The sequence below is a fragment of the Castor canadensis genome, chromosome 4, assembly GCF_047511655.1.
Source record: "Castor canadensis chromosome 4, mCasCan1.hap1v2, whole genome shotgun sequence".
Classification (NCBI taxonomy): Eukaryota; Metazoa; Chordata; class Mammalia; order Rodentia; family Castoridae; genus Castor; species Castor canadensis.
This window is the reverse complement of record NC_133389.1, coordinates 28,043,544-28,058,438: the sequence shown is the minus strand read 5'-3', so window position 1 is coordinate 28,058,438 and position 14,895 is coordinate 28,043,544. Positions and strand designations below refer to the sequence as shown.

Genomic DNA, 14,895 nt, shown 5'->3' with positions numbered 1-14,895 from the left:
AACTGCTGTCCTCAATGAAACAAGCCCGTGGGACTCAGTGGAGCCACTGGTACTTAGTGGGTGCCTACAGGAGCAAGGCATGGTTAAGTTGCAGTGTCCTTACTGAATGGACATGAGGAAGAGCTGTTTTCAGCTCCCAGACCCCATCCCAGGAAGAGGCTTCTTCCTGTGTCTTCAGGAGGGGCCCTCAGCTGAACCCCCAAGGCTGAGATGGCCCAAGTCTGCTCAGCCCTGCCCTTCTGTGGCCTGCTGACCCCCCATTCTGCCGTTTGATCAGCACTGTCTGTGTCTGCTCCAAGCACAATGACCATCAGAGGTTGTCCTGTGACCCCTCCCTCTTCAGCCAGAGGCTAAGCCTCCCTCCTCCCTCACAGGCCTCCTGCCCATTGCAGAACCTCTACTTTGAAAGCTCTCCTTGGATGTGGACGAAAGATCTTCTCCAGCCACAGAGCAGCACCCACCCTTGCTTCCCTCCCAGCCCTGCCCGCCCCTTCCACCCACTGGCCTACCCATTTCCTCTGCCCTTTTCACCCTTGGCGCCAGGGCTGGCTATTCTGAGCCTTTGGCCCAGCGCCTTCCTCCTTCCAGCTGCTTCTTTATTGGGGCCTCCATTTCTTGCTTTTTTTCCTTTGGAGTTAATTGTTACCCAGCCCCCTCCCCCCCACCACATACACACCTGCACCCCAAAACCATGTGTTGCAAAGATAAGGCAGCCATTCAGCCCAGACCTACTGCCTAAGATACCTATTTGGAAGCGTACAACCAGTACATTGCTAGGTTGTGTGTGTGTGTGAGTTAGAGAGAGAGAGAATGTGTGTGTGAAAGACAGAGTGTGTGCACGAGAAAGAAACAGAGTATGTGAGAGAGTGCGTGTGGGTGTGTGTGTGAGAGAGAGACAAAGACAAAGAGTGTATGAGTGAGTATCTGTCAGAAAGTATGTGTTTGTGTGTGTGTGTGTGAGAGAGAGAGAGAGAGAGAGAGAGAGAGAGAAGGAGAGAACTCACAATAGACTGCCATCTTTACGCCTCACTAGAAGCAATGACAAGGGGGATGAACCCAACAGGGTGAAGAGTCCTTTTCTGGTCCCCTACATTTCTTGCTTTTTTTTTTTTAGCAAAGAAGCCAGTAGGGTTCAAGGTTCCTCTGAGAGGACTCGAGGGCAATTACTGCAGAGCTTGAGTTACACTGAATGGTGTGTTTGAAAAGATAATTTTCTATCTTCAGCTTGAGGGAAAGTTTCTCATAAAAGCAGCTACAGTCAGATAAGGGACCCGCCCACACCAAATAGTTTTAGCAGGGTTTTTAGATCCCTGCTGGAGGGGAAAGACCACAAAAAAAAAAAAAAAAAAATCAAAAAACAAAAAGCAAGTCTTCCTGCTCTGATTTGGCCTTGTGACCAGGAAAACACACTCTGAGGGTGTCACAGTCAATATTCACTTCACTGAGCTTATCGTTAAGCCCTGACCCACAAGGGGCCAAGAGCAGGGCCTGGCACAGAGCCTGGAGTGGATGTGGGGGGTCTAGGTGGAAGGTGAGGCTGATAAGCTGGCCTGGACCTCCTCGTCCAAAGGCTTCTGCTAGAAGGCCCCCCAGGGTAAAGGACAACTTCCTGGGGCTTCTGTACTGAACTTTCCAGATCCAGAAGTGCCAGCCAATTTGTGCTTGACAAATACATGGTTCTTGTGCAGGGTTTTCTAAGGGTGATACAAAGCCAAGAACCATAAATAAAGAAAAAGTGATGAATTTGATTAAATAAAAAATTAAAACTTTTAGATGACAAATATACCAAAATCTAAGTTAAAAGCAATCTAGGAGAAAGCATTTGTGTTATATGTAACAGACACAGGCTTAAACATAATATGTAAAGAGTCTCTAAAAATCAATAAAGAAAAGATTGAAATGTAAATCTCCACTATAATTATCTTACTGTGGCTGGGGTGTAACTCTGTAGTAGAGTGGTTGCCTAGCATGTGCAGGCATGGGTTTTATCCCCAGTCCCACAAAAATATAAATCAATGAATAAACTGCTCAATTTCTTGAATATTCTAAAATATAAAAGCTAAATGTTCAGTGCTAATGAAAAATGGAAGCAGATATTTTTGAAGGGCATGAGGTTACAGAGCTAGCCTTGAGCTCTAGCTACCTGTCCTGTGAGACCTTGGACAAATCCTTTTCCATCTGGGACAGCGTCCTAGTTAATATTTGAATGTAAATTGCATCAAGAATGCTCCTGGTCTTGTGCTTTTTTGCATCGAGCACAAAAATGGCTTCTTTTACTTTCCTTCTTCTCTGAGCAGATCCAGAAAGCTTATCACACATTTTTCTATACCCTCACCAATTCAGAAAGTAGGTTAGAAATAGAAGATTGTTGCCCTCACTTCCCAGCAGCTATGGGATTTGAGAACAAGGAAGGCAAGTGGCAAAACTCAGAACCCCCAGCAGCTTTGGGGAGAGTTGGAATTGGCCCAGGGCTTTTGCTCAGTCCCTGTAAGGGTTTACCTGGCTGCATGGAGGCGGGGGAGGGAAGCAGGCAAAGGCTAGACAATAGAAAGGCAAGGAGTAGGGAAAGGACCAGACTTAATGGCCAGCCAGCTTCCGGGTTGAACCCCATCGCCCACCTCTTAGTGCTATGCTGCTGGGTACACTGTTCTACCTCCTTGTGCCTCACGCTCCTCTTATGTGAAATAGGCACAGCCTTCCACCTGCCAGACTCAGTCTTGCCTTTATCCTTAGCCCACTATTGGACAAATTTCAGAGAGCAATTTGCCCTGCTCTTACATACTGTTTGCTCTCCCCATTAGACAGTAGATAAAAGTATTAGGTATTCATTCATGGGGCTATGTCTCTATAGGGGATGTAGACTGAGGACTGAGCATGCTGGACCAACATCAGGGTTCTGCCTTAGGCACGTTTGACCTTCCAGCACCTGGCACATTGTCGTGCACACAAAAGGCACAAAATAATATCTGCAGAATGAATGAAACTTTGAATGAGGATGCTGATGGTTAGGAAGCTGAAGTAAAATCCTAAGGGCTCCACAATTCATTACTTACTTGGACAGAGAGGTGAAGAGGGAGAGAAGAAAACACAGCCAAGTATATGGGCTCATGGAGTCTGCTGTTTGTCAGGGAAAGTCCCATGTTACACTCAGTTCCCCTTATAATTATAATAAGGTCTACATTTACTCTCAAAAATGTCCTCTTTTGGCTGCTAAATTGTCCTCCCTGTTATGAGAGAGAGTGGAGGCAGGAACTCTGTTTTTGACTTCATCTCCTTCCTCACCCTACCTCTCTCTTCATCTCTCACCCACTACCACTGAGCTCCGCCTGGGCAATATTTTAGAGGTAGAGTCCTTGCTCTGATCTATTCCTTCCCCTCAGCTCCTCCACCAGTGGTCAATTCTTCTATGTTTATGAGTCGTACATGTGAACCTCCCCTTGGAGTTTGCCTTAGGCTGAGGGTCTCCATCTCAGAGTTAGCCTGGATACATGGCTTCCCCGAGGCTATTCAGCAAGTGTCAGGTCAGAATTGGAGCTCAGTCCTTCCTGCCCACAGAGAATGTGATCTTTCCATTTGACCTGGGGGAATTCAAACTGAGTAAGAAGTAGCCCTGGCTCTCAGGTCACTCATACTGAAAGAGGAAAAGTTATGTACCAACTCTCTGTGCCAAAAACCAGACATGGCAAGGCCTGTCTGGAAAGCTGGGACCTATGAGTGCAGGCAATAGGCAGAGGGGGGAGGGCCAGTCTATACCCAGGGTTTGGCAAAGGTCTCTAGGGAAAGGTGGCCCTGGCTTGGGCCATGAAGGACAGACAGGCTTGGAGCCACGGCCAGGCCCCGGTGAGGCCGGGGAAACTTGGCTGATGGATGGTAAGCAGAGCCTTGGTGGGATGAGTCTTCTCTCCCAGTGTCCCTGAACTGTCAGACTAATCAGCAACCAGCTGGGTGGAGTGGGTCCCGGTGGGGGAAGGGCTGCAGGCCCCTGGGAATCCAGGATGTTTAATTCTCAGCAGGAGCTGCAAGACTGAAGGGATCCAAGAGGTAGGAGCTGCAGCCCAGTGCACTCCCCCTCCCCCTCCCAGTACATCTGGGAGATTCCGCAACCTCCTGGCCTCCATCAGCAGGAGCTGGGGGAGAGCAGATAAACGACTCAGAAGGACACAGTGGCCATATCACTACAGACTTATTATTTTTCCCACACACTTGATTGATGTGACCCATGGGGCCACAGGGAACAGCCTTCACTGGGCCCTGTTCTGGGCCCCTCACTGCAGTGGGGGAGGAAAGGGCAATGTCAGCTTTGAGGTCCTTGGGCAGCCCCTCCCTCAGGGAGCCTTAGACGTGTGGCTACCTTCCAGGCTTGCAGCAGTGGGGTGGGGACAGGCTTTTTGCTGCTTTTTCTCTTTTCTGGGTCTGCAGGTTCAGGGAGGAGATAGTTCCTCCGGAAGCTGCCAGGAAGGCGTTTGCAGAGACAGAAAAGCCCAGGGGCTCTCTTAGGGCTAGGGGTAGGAGGGGGGAGGTGGGAAGGGGACATGGAGCCTCTACCCCTCTTGCGTCTGCCTCCAAGCACAGCCCATAACTTATTGCAGGCCACTAACTCGCTGTGAGTCTGCCCCCAGCCTTCAGTTTCCACTTCTGTAAAGCAGGGCCTTCTCTTTCTATAGTCCTTGAAAGAGGCCCATCCTCCTCTTCCCAAGACAATTTCCAAGTTGAGCTCAAGTTTTGTGTGCTAGTTACCTTGTGACTTGAAGAGTCCCTCCGTGTCACGGTGTTGAACCTGAGAACTGATTAAGAAAAATCCATAGATGCCCTCAAAGTACAGGAAATGAATGACTATTGAACTGGCTCCACGCCAGCTGAGATGTTTACATCAATTATCTTATTTAATTTTGACATCAGCTCTGGGAAGATGCCATTCTCAATTCTCCTCTTTATTTCCTACTTGGGCATCATTTCTTACATTTCTCCAAGTCCTCAGGGTTCCCACCATCTTCAAGCTCCTCCCCAACTACCTTTTTCTGACACCATGCCACCCCAGCCACTCCTGACTTGGCCAGTGTCCTATGGGCAGCCTGTGTGTCCTTGTGAAGTCTCAGGGTCCACAGTGCTCCCTCCTCCCCCTGTCCACCACATCTGGATCTTTCCCCAAGGCTGGGCTCAAGCAGCATTGAAGGAGGCTCTCTACCCCATGTGCCTGCCCTGCACTTGCATGGTGCTGATAGGGAGCGCTTCCTTAAATTTTGCCCTAAGGACCTCACCCCCAGTCCTGGCCCTTCTTAAAGTCCCTGTATCAGCCCAAAGGATTTTCTTTCCTCCAAAGTCCACAGTCCTCCATGGTGGCTCCAACCATGGATTGTGTCAACCTCCCATGTGTGTCTTGATACCTTGTGAGAGTACAGGGCCCAGATACGTTTCCTTTCCTCCATCCAAAAACTAGCAAGGCTCAGGCTTCCACTCGCATCACCTCTGCCCTCATTTGCCCTCCACCCCATCAGCCTTGGAACTACACTTCATTTTTCAGAATCTATATAGAAATTATGGTTTCTCTTTGCAATGAAGCATTATATAGCCATTAAAAATGATGTTTTCACATGATTGAATTCTTCTATAACCTTGGTATAATAAGAAGCTTCCTAACCAAAACAAGAAATCTAGACATCAGAAAAGATCAAATAATTTGACAATACAAAAAATTTAAATAATTATATAACAAGCTCTATAAGTAAAGTCAAAGGTAAGTGATGCATTGGAGAAAATATTTGCCACATACATCAGAGCAAAGGGTTAATATCAGAAGTATATAAAAGATTCCTAAGTTTCTTTGGAGGCAGAGATAGGAAGATTGCAGTTTGAGGTCAGCCTGGGTAAAAAGTTAGTGATTTATCATCTCAGTACCAAGCTGGGAGTGGTGTGTGTTTATAATTCCAGCTATGTAGGAGGCAGAGATAGGAGGATTGCAGTCTGAGCCCAGCCCCAGGCAAAAGGGTGAGACCCAGTTTGAAAAAAAGGTGGGTCTGGATAGAAGCATGTTTGGGTATCCTCTGAATTATTTTATTTTTGCCACAATTTTTTTAAATTAAAAAAATTAAATGCTGGGCTAGTGGAGTGGCTCAAGTGGTAGGAGAGCCTGCCTAGCAAGCATGAGGCCCTGAGTTCAAACCCCAATGCCACCCCCTCAAAAAAAATTAAATGTATGTTTCAACACTTGCAAGACACTCCATTTTCCACAGGTCTCCTTGACCAGGGGACAGCTCCAGACCCAAGCTGGTCTGGTCTGAGTGGCGGTCTTAGAGAAGGGAGTATTCTCAGGGTCTCAGCTCCACCACACAGGCATTGGAGCAGTTAGTTTTGGGAACTCAGGGTCTTGTGCTCTTGGCCTTGACCCACCCTTGTCCTCACCTGCAGAATCCTTTCCTCTGGGTTTGCCCACCTCCAAGGGTGCCCCCTAGTTAGAGGGGCTAAGCTAGTCCCCTCTGTTGGCTCCTTCTCCAAGACAGGATCCAATGTGGCATTCCAGCATGGATTCACTTATGGCCCCATTGCTCCTCTCCCGGGTATGTGAGGGGCCTTTATTATGGTGTCGTCCTTTCCAAGTTCCTGGCAAAAACAGCTGTGACCTTGGCAAATAGGCAGCGTGTGTGTCTATTTCTTTGGGCCGGGAACTTTCTTGAAGGCCAAGGTCCACCCTGGTGAGGACTCTGAGTCTGCCCAACCCTGCCCCATGGCTCAGGGCAGAGGTGCTGTGCCAGCTCTCTACCCTTCGCTCTGTGAGGTGCCCCTGGTGACTGACTCCTGAAGACCACATGCATGTACTCCCTCTGGCTTCCTGTTGGTCCAGCAAGTGGGGCCCTCAAGTGGAGACTAGAAGGAGGGAAAGAGGCTGAGGTCAGGGTGCCTAATTCTTGTCTCCCTTTCTTAGGGGATGTTTCCTATTGGCTGTGTCCCTAGATCAGTGTGCACAGCCCAGGGAAGATTATCCTCATCCCACCCTCCCCATCCCTGCTCTCAGCACCTCTCTCTCTCTCCTGCCTTCAGTCACAGGGTAGAAAAGCTCCCCTCATTAATAGTGTTGGGTCTTACAAGCCCCCACATCTCACACCAGCCTTTAGACTCAACTCCTTTCCCATGGCTGCTCTTAGTGTGCCACCTGTTTCCTGCTGGCTCCTGATGCATGGGACACCTGTGGAGGGCACAGTGCCCTCCACAGGAATGTACTTGGATTATCTGTGCTGGAGGCCCCATGGTTGCCCCTCAGTGAGGGAATCCACCTCAAACTGGGCGCTGCAGAACAAAAGCCAGGGCTGCCACTCCAGGCCTCCCTCTGGGGCGTGTGGCTTCCTGTTCTGACTTCATTTCATCTTTTCATGAGTTGCTGTTAGCAGAGAAGCAGTACAAGAAGGGAATTCAAAGAGAGAAAAGTTGGTGGAGAAATGCCTTTCTTCTTGACTAAGCCTTTTGTTAGGGACTCTTTAGGAGCCCGATTCAACAAGAGGAACATGTGGCAGAGCATGTTTTTCAAAATTAGTTCTGAAAGACACTTGGGGCTCTTTATTATTCATTCTATTAAAATCGAAATATTAGCTAATACCTGTCGCGTTGTCAGAGCGGATCTGGCAACTTCTCTGATGCATTGTCTCCTTGAAAGTGGAGAAGGCCTTTCATGAAATGTCCCTGTCAAGTCCATCCTCCCATCCTGTGTTGGCAGGCCCAGGACAAAGCAGAGAAACCAACTGTGGGGTCCACTGTGCCAGAGCCTGTGAGCAAATGCAGCCTTTGCCTCAGACTTCCTTGTGCTGGAGCCCATGAGGGTGGCCATGGAGCAGCAAGGAAGGCCCACCTGGTCCCGGAAGGGAGGCTTCCTGTACCTGATTTTAAAGTAGACAGATGGAATGGTGACCAGAGGCTTAAAAATCTAAACTGCTTTGCAGTTTTCTTGGCTCCCCATTTCGGCCTCTCTGAAAGGAAAACCACAATGCAAAGGAATTCCCTCCTCCAGTGGGAACAAACTAGTACTCCAGCATACCCAGAAGTGTCATGGTGGCATTTTAACCGTGCTCCTAGGAAGACGGTGACTCTGTTAGTCAGTGCACCTGTTCTTCCTGGCCTGTGGGTGGGACCAGAGACCCCAGCTGACAAGACATCCCTGAGTGGCTGAGAATGGCTGGGCAGGGACTGAGTCCAGTGGCCTGGGTCACAGAGTGATGAATGCATGTCCCTTTGCAGGGAGGAGGCTTTCCAGCTAGCTGGGGAGCCAGACTGCTCAAGGTCTGATGTGGGGGCTGCAGACACTCACATTGAAAGACGCAAAGATTCTCTGAACTGGGGCAGGGGCTGCCAAGCAGGGCTTCCCAGGAGAGGTCGGGTATGACTGGTGGCTAGGCATGGGGAAGAGGGAAGGAGGAGGAAGGGCAAGGGGGAATGTTAGTGAAAGGCCAGGGTGGCAGGAGCAAGCATCTGTCAGAGAATGGTCAAAGGCCAGGTGGAAAAGACCTTGACTGCAAGTGTCTACTTCTTCCTCTTGTTTCCTTGAGCAACGCTAAATTCAGTATTACTCTCCCAAGACTGCGCTTGTTGATAAATGTTGATTTCCTCACACCTGTTCGTGTTTCAGATGAAAACGTGTTATGAAATCACTTCGTTCTGATTACCATGGCAATCAGGAGCACTCACCGACAGGCCAGCGCTCCTCTCAAGACAAGATTCTGCAGACAGGGGCTTTCAAGTCACTTCCATGCTGGGGAGAGGGGAGTGAAGGAAGTGGGCAAGGGGTGGGGGTGGCGGTGGGTGATGATGTCCTTCCCTGCGGCAGTCCTAACTCCAAGGGCCTGGGGTTCTGCAGGAAGATGGAGGGGTGGATCTGACAGGGGGTGAGGGCAAGTCATGGTGTTTTACTGTGCCTGCATAACTGGGGACAGCTTTACAAATTCCCATGCGAAGACAGTGTGTGAGCTACCAGCACCCAAAGTCTGGCTGTCACCATGGTTAGAGTGTCATTCAGCCTCCCACTTGGGATAGAAACCACCTCTGTGACCTCCAGGCACACGATGAAGATGTAATTATTATCACTCCTCTCTACTGTAGAATTATGGCTGAGAGTCTGGTGAAACTCTGAGCTGCTTAGACTGCATTATTCAGCCCTGATGTGGTCTATTTTAAGTTTCTAAAGCTCCAAGTGGCCTTCTTGGCTTTAGATCTCAGCTCTACCATTTACTGGCTGTGTGACCTTGGGCAAGTCACATAACCTCTGTGTCCCTTTCTACTAGTCAAAGGCAGATAGTAAACAATCTGTGCATGAGACAGCTGTGAAGATTAAGTGAGTTAATGCATGGAAAATGATTAGAACCATGCCCATCACCCATGAGCACTCAAAAACAGCAGTTGCTCTCTGATGCTAAGTTCTCCTTTGATGCTGGAATGCATGGGCAAAGCAGCACATAGAGGAAAAGAGTCCTTGAAGGAGTCAGCATTTTGACACCTGAAAGACCTGCCTGGGGTGAGACACAGCCTCCCTGCTCAGTGGATGGGGACAGCCAGGATCCTGGACTTTGCACAAACGTTGCCTCACCTCCTTCTCCTGATGCCCCAGGGCTACCCTTCTAAACCATAAGGAAACTGAGGCCCCAGGAGCCCAGGACTGCAAGGTAACAATGGGGTAGGGGACAGGAAGCCAGGCCCACTCTCAGCCAGTGTGCAGGCTTCTGACTGTCCTGCTTGCCAGCCCAAACTAAGTCTAGTTAGCCTTCTCAAGCCCAGTCACCCCAACTGCAGTCCAGAAGCTCAGTCTTGGGCGGCTGGCAGAGGGTGGGGGGGTGGGCGCAAGAGGGCAGGGCTCCAGCCACTCTCATCCTACAGGGATAAAAACATCCACAGTGCTTGGTGGCTCCCACAATTGCCTCCACATGTTAGACGCTGTCTAAGAAATACAACCACCGGAAGAATACTGGTGGGCACTTTCATTGCTTATGCTGCTCCAGGCCCTGTGCCACCTCTACTTTTCATATAATGACACTTCTCATTAATGACGTTGTTTTACATTGCAACAGACATGGAATCATGCAAAGCGGGCCAGGAGCCACTGCAGGCTCTGCAATACAGAGGCAGTGACAGGCCATTACTCTGTGTCCCGCAAACTCGGCAGTGATAAGGAAACTCCACCAATTTGATCCTTTATCTGGTTGAGGAAAGATATTATTTCAATCAAGATAATGATTCTATTTCTCAGACGGAAATGAGATTTTTTTTTCATGGCCTCATGGGGGTGCCACCAAAACCATTCTTGGGGTTGGAATAGGCCATGCACCGGTTACAGGATTTCTTGTAAACACAGAGGAAAAAGGAAAGCAGGGAGTTTGCTTGCAAGAGAAAAACATACACATCGGGCCTATAAGGTTTTGAAATAAGCTCTATTTGGACATTTTTAAGTATTAAACCAAACCCATGAAACCAAAATTCTGAAGTGCCTGGGATCTAGTGAGATAGGTGACTTATAAAGGCAAGGATGACAAGCAGGATACCCAGGCTAGCCCCAGTTGTGGCAGAACTTAGCTGTGTTCTGAGGCAGAGATAGGAGGATCATGGTTCGAGGCCAGCAGGGGCAAAAAGTTAGCAAGGTCCTATTTCAAAGAACAAGCCATGCCTGTAATCAGGAGTTGGAAGTAGGAAGATTAAAGTCTGAAGCTAGCCCCAGGCAAAAACGAAAGACCCTTTCTAAAAAAGTAACTAAAGCAAAAAAGAGCCAGGATGGCTCAAAAAAAAGAACACCTGCCTAGCAAGTGCAAAAGCTCTGAATTCAAACCCTAGTACTAAAAAAAAAAAAAGTATTCTGTACCTGCCTGTCACATGGTATAGATTTTCTATGTCATTGCTGACAGATGACCAGGCTACTCTTTGAACACTTCCTATGACAGGGAGCTCACCAGTAAGGAAGCCAGTTTCATGGCTGGCCAGGTCCTGTGCCTCCAAATTGTAGTCAAGTCACCTCATCCAAGGAAACTACCGGGACAATTCACAAGGTGATAAAATGCAGTAGATATTAATGCACTTTGGAAATAGAACTCGCTTTTCAGAAAGTCATTAAATGATATGCAAATGACATAAGATAATAAATGCAGAGAGACCTCAGTAATTTGCACTAAATAGTGCATGTACTAAAATTTTATATTATTTTAAAGATTCAGGATTTCAAAAGGCTACAACACAATATTCTCAAACTGTGTGTGATTGGCTTTAAATAATTATTACATGAGATCAGAAATAATAATTTGCAATCCCTGTACCACTTGTTTATACAGTAACTCTGAAGTGTTCAGAAATGTTTGGGAAGTTTCTGTGCATCCTAAACATTCCACTGGGAGTTGACTCAGGCCATGAATTATTCTTTCTCCAAAGAAAAGGCACATTTCAGCCTAGCTCCTTCTGGAATCCCCCAAACTACAGACTCTCAAGGCCTGAGAAGGTGGAATCTTTCACTATGGCATTAGATTGACCAAAACTTGGACATCTAAATCACAATGTTGTTGTGACTCAAAGAAAGTCACAGAAAATTCTAGTAACACTGGCTGTTTCTAGAAGAGCAATGGCTTGGGGTCAAGGATGGGGAGGAGAATTTTTATAGAAGACTTTATAGTACTTTCAAATTAAGAGCCATGAAACTGTATTACCTATTAAGAGTAAAATTTCGGCTACAAAAGCACATATTATTTTCAGTAAAAAGAGACCTTGGCATTATCAACTTCTATGGATAACACAATGGGTGCCCTGCCTAGGTCCCTTTACCTGCTGGCACACCCCCCATCCCCCAGCTGCTGAAAGTGTGGCATGTGACGTTCACCTGGGACATTCTCTGGACCCATGATCTTGATTCAGATAATGCTGTGGAGGTAGTGCCACCAGAAACACTCTGGGGGTGGCTGCTGATAAATAAGGGGGTACACAAACCCCAACTCTTGTCTCCAAAACAGACATGGCCATAGTGCAATTTGTGGAGCCAAGGTGACTCACCCTGAGTGTGCATCCTTGCTCTGCATCTCCTTCTTCCCTGTCTCCCTGACAAGTGTTCCTTGGAGATTTCCCTAGATGCCTCACCTGCACCTGAAACGTTCCAGAAAACCCCAACACATCACTCATCTATGGCTCTAAACAGCCCTCTGGTGTTGACAGAAAATAGTGCCTGGTGTCATCTCAGATGCACACAGTCTTTCTCTTTGGGAGCATAGCCATAACAACCCCTTGCCCTTGGAAGGCCACTGGTCTGATGTACACGTCCAGCACAGGAAAGCAATGACAGCAACACATTGGCTTCTAGAACAGACAGAGTGCCAATAACGGGCCCCGTGGGACCATTAACAGTCACCCTGCTTCCTCCTGAGGGATGCACCTGCCCTGGAAGATCTGCCTCATAATCAGAGAGGAAGAGCCAGTCATGGGTAGTGAAAAGTCACTGTGACATCTTAGTGCTGCCACCTAGGCACTCAGCAAACTCGAGCAAAGATTTAGTTACTCCAAGCCTCATTTTTCTCAGTTCCAACATGGGACACTCCAGCAGAGCCTTGGAAAGCTCCTCTGAGGCTAGATTGTCAAGTGCACTGCACTTGACCTGGCGATGCTGTATCAATACTGGATATTCCTGTTGAGATTTAGAGCCAGGCTCCCCCCCCTCCCCTTTCTTGGAACAAAAATATTGAACTGACTTTGGTTAAATAAATAAATCCCAGGTGCCCCTCAGCCTGAGCACCAGAAGGTCTAAGGAAGAGCAACTGGAAAGTTGGGAGCACCATCTTGGTGTCTGTCTACCAAGAATGTATCCTTAACACTAGTCTTAAGGATGCCGGTGACCTTCAGATGCCACTGTCTGTGGAAGCTCGCTCTCTCTCTCTCTCTCCCTCTCTCTCTCACCTAGGCAAGATCCCCAATGTGCGTTTCCAGTGTCTAGGTACTGATCTCAAGGTCAACTTCAAGTCTGCTAAATAATTCACGCAGCCCTTTTCACATGACCGAGCAACAAACTGGCAGAAACTTACTTTTATTTACATAGGTGAGGGATACTTTATTGCATCCTGGTTCTTTGCATCTGAACCATTTGAACCATTCATGAAGTCATTCCAAGCCCTTTGGGCACCTCACTGAATCTCACTAACACACCTGTTGTCTGTCATCATCCTGTGTCGTCCCTCTGTCTGTCCCCTCCCATCCCCCATCAGACCCACACTGCGCTGTCCTCCACACAGGCCTTTGAGAGTTCACCTTGCAGGCCTCTACCCTGCTCTTGCCTCCCTACTCCTCCTCCCTATCTCCCCCATTGTCCTGATCAAGTCTCTCCTTCCCCAGGGAGTTTTTCCTGACCACTCCCCATCACCAGCATTTCTTTCTGGGCCATGGAGCCAAGGTCAACCCCTGCATCCTTCCAGAAAGTTCTTTGTCTCATGTGCAGATGTCTTCTCTTCCCACTCTGGACTGAGCACTCTTCCAAAGTGAAGCCTGCGCCTGCTGCATCTCGAGGCTTGCTCCCGGCTTTTGGGTCATGCCCCGTCCCGGTGGTTAATGAACTTCTCAGACTGATGACAGGATTGGTACCTATGATTGCTCTGAGATTAACACATGGTTACCCGGTCTCTATGAGAATTTACTGTTCTAAATAGGGCTAATCTCGCAGCAAACTTAGAACTGCACAGATGCATGCCTCTCTGTTCCCAGGGGAGCCCTGCTCCACCCTGCAACAACTCACAAGCCAAGGGAACAACTCTCTTGCCAAGCCAGCAGGAATGTCCTCTACTTAGAGGGCAGAGCCGGGGTTCAGAGCACCCTCCTTCACTTGATGCTTACATGCCTGGGTTCAGTCCTGCCCACCAAGAAGCACCTTCCAGAAGAATCCAAAGCTGATTCCACCCAGGTCACACTCCTTTCCCCTATCTGGGAACACGCCCACTTCCCAGGAACATTGTTAAACACAGAACCCCCCAAGCAAAACTCATACTCACAAGCACCCACACCTTAGTCTTCGATTTCAGGCCACCAGTTTTCCTGCAAACCTGTTCACTTCCTGCAAAGACAAGAAAGGGACGCAATTAGCATCTGCTGTGTATCCTTGGGTGCTTTCCTGGCCGACCTTGCTTCTGTACCTTCTCTCCATTCTCCCTCCCAGCGGCACCCTCCCCTCCATGAGAACCCCGCCGTGTTGGGTGGGCGCCCCCACTCCTGCAGGCCTGTGGACTTGGCCCACACCGCCTCCTCCCGCTCCCGGCGCCCTGCCAGTCTCAGATTGACCACAGCCTCCAATTCCCTGAAGGCGCTGGGCTTCTTCCCACTCCGGAGCCAGGGAGGCCTCCACTTCTGTAGCATGGGGTTGCTTAGCAACCGTGCGCGCAGCTCCGAAGGCCCTCCTAAATTGGACCTCACAGCACAGGGCATCTCCTTGTACAGCTGCCTGCATCTTAACAATCTGCCTCTGAATAATAACACAATGGTAATTGCATTCATGGACCCCAAACTACATTTAAATAATGTTCAAGAGCTGACACAAACCAACAAAGGCCAGAAAATGCATTGCGGAGGTTGACTGTGAGGCCAGGCAGGAAGGCTCCGCGCGGGAGGGAGTTGACACCAAAGACTTGAGTTAACGACAATGCCAACCTGAACTGTGAATTCTCCTGCTTTCCGCCTGAGTGTGTCACCGCTTTAATGTGTTGTAATGTGAGTTTGGGCAATTAACGCCCCGAGGTAGTGATGCTTCAAGACAGGATGCCCTTTGGTTTTGCCGATGTGTAGGGACATTTTCGAGGGAGTGGGGGAGAAGAAGCTCCTTGGACATGAAGGGAGATTGTGCCTGAGTGATTTTCCTTGGCTTTTACAATCATGGCTAAATCCATTTTAGAAGGTGAGGGAAAGAACTTACTAAGC

General features: G+C 48.6%; 1 protein-coding gene across 3 annotated transcripts in view; it reads right to left on the bottom strand.

Moving 5' to 3' along the window:
• The window catches only part of Zbtb7c (zinc finger and BTB domain containing 7C), a 326,604-nt gene that overhangs the window by 122,628 nt on the left and 189,081 nt on the right, over positions 1–14,895 (bottom strand). For all 3 annotated transcript variants that reach the window (XM_074069857.1, XM_074069858.1, XM_020159586.2), the window contains one exon: positions 13,977–14,038. The gene's annotated coding sequence lies outside the window, so the exon portion shown is untranslated. The remainder of the gene's footprint in view (positions 1–13,976; positions 14,039–14,895) is intronic.